The sequence below is a fragment of the Corapipo altera genome, unplaced genomic scaffold (assembly GCF_003945725.1).
Source record: "Corapipo altera isolate COAL_440 unplaced genomic scaffold, ASM394572v1 268, whole genome shotgun sequence".
NCBI lineage: Eukaryota > Metazoa > Chordata > Aves > Passeriformes > Pipridae > Corapipo > Corapipo altera.
The window spans coordinates 1572466-1577890 of NW_020884901.1; positions in this window are offsets into that span (position 1 = coordinate 1572466).

The following is a 5425-nucleotide window of genomic DNA, read 5'->3' on the forward strand; positions in this document are numbered from 1 at the left end:
GCGGCGGGGCCCGGCAGGCCGCGGGGCCGGCCCGGGGACACCGGCAGCCATTTGGTGGCGGCCCCGAAATGACGGCGGGAGCCCGGCCCCGTGCGGGAGCGGGGCCTGGATCGGGGCCGGGCGCTGCTGCCAGCGGCCTGCGGGGGCACCGGGGCTGCGGGAGCACTCACGGCACCGGCGGGCGGGGGGGCAGCTCCCGGTGCCTCCCCCCAGCCCCTCGGGGGCCGCAGCCCCGGCGGCCCGCGCTGAGCCGTCCCTGGCACGGGGAGAGCCGAGCGGTGCCGGCTGTGTTCCGGGGGTGGAATACCCCTGGAGCTGAGCTTTGGGGTAATGGTGGAGGGCAGTCGTAGGGGAGGACAGGCCCGAGGGCTGCAGGCACCGAGTCGCGTTTGAAGAGTTTTAAAAAAAAAACAAGCAGCTGAGCAGGAGAAACGTGTGTAGGTTGTGCTGATGCTCGAGGTGTCCAATTCGGTGCAGAAGTCAGCACAAAGCACAGCAAGGGCAGAGAGTGGTGGGAGAGTGATGAGTGCTCAGTTCAGGGTTCAGAGGGAAATGGTGTGGAGCTGGAATGAGAGAAAATAATGACAAAGTTTAGCCAGGCAACCAGGACGGTTTCTGATCCAAGCCTGGTTCACTTCCGTGCAAACTTTGGATGTTGTTTGGGTTTAATTGTAATTCCTGTAGCTTTCCCCAAGAAAAGGTTTCTTATTTACCTCTTGCGCGAGATTGTGGCCATTTCTCTCAAAAATATTTAATTCCAGCAGATTTTAGTGTCAGTGCTTGAGATATCCCAAAGTGAACTCCTAGTCTTGGGTGTTGATCTCATTTATTTAATGCTTTATTGATTTACAGTAGATAAGATACTTAAAATATTCAGAGGGTGAGAGTAGCATTTGTTAGGAGTGTTATATATTTCATTTGGTAATATTTTGTAAACCTTTAATGGGATAGATGGAAGGGGTCTCCTTGCTGACTGGACAACCCTAAGGAAAGGAAAAAAATTACATCCATGGGCATATTAAACCATTCTGTACAACCTTTAACGAGGCTTCCCAGTTCCTATGGAGCCCTGTGTTTTCTTGTCTACATCTCAGAATGGAATTAGCATTTCATTACAATTATTGGGAAAATGTTAGAATACAGAATTTCTCTCTTGTAAAATATATAGTTTAAGGATGGAGGTCGAGTTTTTAAAAAACAAAGAGCTTGGGAACTGAACCATACCTGGGAGTCCTTATTCTTTAAAAATATTAACTGGAGAGTCAAGAGTTCTGCAGCATATCTCTTCATGAAGTAACTGTGTCAAAACAGATCTGCTTAGAAATAAATTCCCTTTCTCTGCATTCAGAGGGAGTTCCGCTGATTTTGGTGGCAAAGAAAATTTTTCATTTATTTGCCCTTCAGTTAGTCCTGAAAAGTCAATACTGTTACAGGAGCTGGTGGCAAGGACAGACTCCCCTTTCAGTGACACCTACAACACACGAGGACAATCCCACGGTGGCATTACAGAAGTATTGAGGAAACTTTTCAAGTCTGTTAACAGGATTTCTGGTGGCAGCGCTCGAGCAGGGAGGAGCAGGTGTGAACTGCTGAGGATGCACTGACTGGGGTTGGTTTGGAGGGAGTTACCTCTGAACTGAGTGAACTTTGGCAGTCACTGAGCAGCCACGAGCTTAAATTTATGTTAGTCTACTGTACCCCTGTTCACAGGAATTATTCTTCAGCCCCGTATTTTAAGGAGACAGAGGGCATCTAAGCTCGGATTTTTAACGCAGATAGCAAGTGAAGCATCCCACAGGCATTTTGGCAAGATGTGGTCTGGATACATGTATATATTCAGATGTATATTTAGGACACAAGGAACAGGAATGAAGCTCTGTCAGGGAAGTTCAGGTTGGACATCAGGAAAAGGTTCTTCCCCCAGAGGGTGGTTGGGCACTGCCCAGGCTCCCCAGGGCAGTGATCACAGCCCCAAGGCTGCCAGAGCTCCAGGGGCATCTGGATGATGCTCTTGGTCATGTGGTTCAGTGTCAGGTACTCCTGAGAGAAGCAGAGTTAGACCTGATGATCCTTATGTGTCCCTTCCAGCTCGAGATACTCTATAACTGTAGTATGTCCCCAGGATTTCTCTTGGTAACTTTCCTGGGGTTTGAATTGGGCTGGGGATACTCCCAGTAGCATTAATGTGCAGTGAAAACATGGCGTTGGAATACTGTATTTAATGGTCATTAAAAATGTTATATATAGAATTTGCACGTGATACAAAGAGATTTACATGTGACAGATATTATGGAGTGTGGAAATAATCAAGTCTGCTCTTTAAAGAGGATTTATTTTAATTTCAGGCCATCGTAGCTGAACGATGCAGAGCTGTTACGGGGATGGCCTTTTCTTAAGCCTTTAATGAAACTACTTTTTAGATCTATAGATGATGGCTGTTGAAGAGAAATTAATAAAAGATTCTAGCCCTTCCAGCCAATACTTTTGCACTGACAATTTGATTACATGGACATTTAAGTTTTTGATCCAGTCAGAATGCTTTCAGAAATACAAAACTTAGGAAAACTTGAAAAGGCTGCCTCTTTACAGTGCAAACAGACCATTAATCTGCATAAATGAAAAACTGTAATGGAGATCACTTTAAAAAAAGAAAAGGAAATGCCGTGATCTCTAGCATTAAGAGCAAGCCAATATCAAGGACTCTTTAATTTAGTGATTAAAAATCAATTGAGTTCTCAGATTTAGGCTTAAATCCACAGTGAGATTGCGGTCGAACCTTGGTTGTGAAAATGCCGTTTAATTTCGCAAGTTTTCTGAGGTCTTCCTTCATCTGCAGAGAAGACTTCCCCTTGCTCAGCACTGACAGAGTTATTCCATGTCTCCTTTGTATCCAAGCTCTGCTTGTTCCTGTTCCCTCTGCCCATGGCCCATGGGGCCCTGAGCAGAGCAGAGCTAACGTGGAGCTGTGGGGAGGCAGTTAAGCCTCCAACCCTTCCCTGGCAGGGGATGGAACTTGCCTGTCTCGCATTTTGGCAAATGCCCTGACTGAGCAGTGTGGGAGAGGGACAGACTGACAGAACACCCTGATCACCTAAGCTTGGTATCTTCAGGAAATCAGAATTAAACGATGTATATCATGTCCAAAGGGGGTTGAGTAAGCACAGTGACTTAGATTAGTTGTAGAGAATACCTTGGGGTTAAGTAGCTGAAAGTTATTGTAAAATAATCTTACAACTTCCATCATCTGTAAGTGGTACAGCTGTTTGAGGAAGGTTTTGAGGTTTCACCTATCTTCCCTTCCACCCCACCTTCCAATTTCATCACATATTCTGTTCTAAAATGAGAAAATCATGATTACTCTGCTCCACTGCAACCATTACTGGAATGGGAAAATACTACTGCGTTAGAAACACAAAATTACTCGGCTGTACTGGTTTTTACCATTACATAATGTCTGAACTTAGGCTTGTCCATTTCTCTGTCATCTGAAGCATTGCTTCTGATAGTAATACTGTAAAACTTCCTGTAACTTCACTGTGTAATGATCTTTGAAGTAGCAACTGCCGTGTCTTTTCAGACTGTTTGCCTTGTGTGTTTGACCAGTTTCTGTATCAGCCATTTCTTTGGCATTTTTTTTGCAAGGTGCTTCTACTTTGACAGGGAAGAGAAGCCCTGTGTATGTGTAGAGATAGAGAGCACTTCTGCCAGAGCGAACAGACCAAGGTTAATTGTTCTAACAGAGTGTACTGCCTGTTAAAAACAAAATCCACAGGGTTTCTAGTTTACCTTCTTCTTGCTCTCCTTGTGTTTGCTCAGTTTAGAGGGCTGGAGCAATTTGTTCTTCAAGAGGACGTCCGTGAAATACATTGTTTCTGACAAGGAGCAAGAGTCTATTAAACATTTGGCTTATGCTTTTTGCAGAAGTTGACATAGCAATTAGGAGATGTGAGATTGTTTTCCTAACACACTGGGGTGCGAGAATGGCAGGAGAGCTGGCAGCTCAACAGAGTATGGAGATTCCTCCCTCTATGGCTGCTTGAAGTTTGGGGAGTCAAGAGCTTTTCCCAGCTGTTTGCTGATTTAATTAGATTTTTTTCCTGTCAAGAAATCTGAAGGTCAATACATGCTTAGTAGAATCTGTCATTTGGGATGATTAAACACCCAGAGATAGGTCTTTAAAACCTGGTGGTGCACACTTGGAGAATCTGTTGTGTTCATTTCTATGCTGGTCAGGAAAACAACTGTATTTTAAATGCTTGTAAACAGAGAGGTGCTGCTTTCTTGGGAGTCTCTGAAGTACCTGTGGAAACAGAGCGTGGGTACTGTCAGAGAGAGAGAGAGATCCCTGCCTTTGAGATAATTAATGAGCAGTGTGGACATAGAGCCTGTTTATTAGCAGCTCGTTAGCGACATACTAGCAGTTGAGCTCTCCCTGTGCCAGCCTCTTCCTAAACTTTTCCCCATGAGTCATGACAGTCACACACTTCCCAGAGTGCTCTGGTTTGTGCTGTTACCTGTGTCCTGCAGTCAGATGGGCGAAGAAACAGCAATATCAGTCCTGGGTCAGCAGCAGTGCTGGTATCTCAATGTTTCTGGTAACGCTGCACAGAGCTTTGAGGAAAGTGTTTTCTGCGAGGCTTTGCAGTTCAGTGCCTCTCTAGTCTTGCTGTTTTGATGGGGAAGCAGATGTGCTAAAGGAAATGGTGGGATTCTTTCTGGAGGAATCAAAAATCTCGCTAGGCATGTTGCCTCACTCTTTGGTTTTGCTTTTACTTGTTTTGCTTTTGAATTTCCTTGGTTAAAAGACATATGTGGCAATAGCATGCTAAAGGCGACTGTGTTTGTTCATCCCTGCAAGAGCTTTGGTTGTGCTTTCCTAGGAGCTGGATGAAAATCTGATTTGTCCAATACATGTGAATATTCTGGATTGTGTTGAAAGTTTAACCTCAGCAGTTTGGTTTTGAAGGGGGAGAGGTTCAACTTTCAGTTTGGTGTGTTTTACACTTACTATGGGAATTCATCTGGGGGGAAAATTGCTGCATTATATTGAAAAGCTCACCGAGATAAGGACATCTTGTACAAGGATCCTGTTACTTAAAGGGCACTGAATGTTCATAGTACTAAATAGGATTTCTAAACAGATGGTCATAATTAACATAAAATACATCCACAGATAAGAGCCTATTTAGTGTTCTAGTAATTATTTCAATGGTGTGATACTTTAGCATTAATTAAACCACAGCACAGCCAACAATGGAATCGCAATAAGGAGTTCCCGAATTCAAACACAGAGGGGAGATCTTGGCTTCCTCAGAACAATTACCTTTTTTCTGTCATCAGAGGAAAAAAATAGAATGCTAAACACGTAATTAAAACATTTCTCTATTTGCATTTGTAACAAGCTGCTGGGACAAGCTTGTTCCTA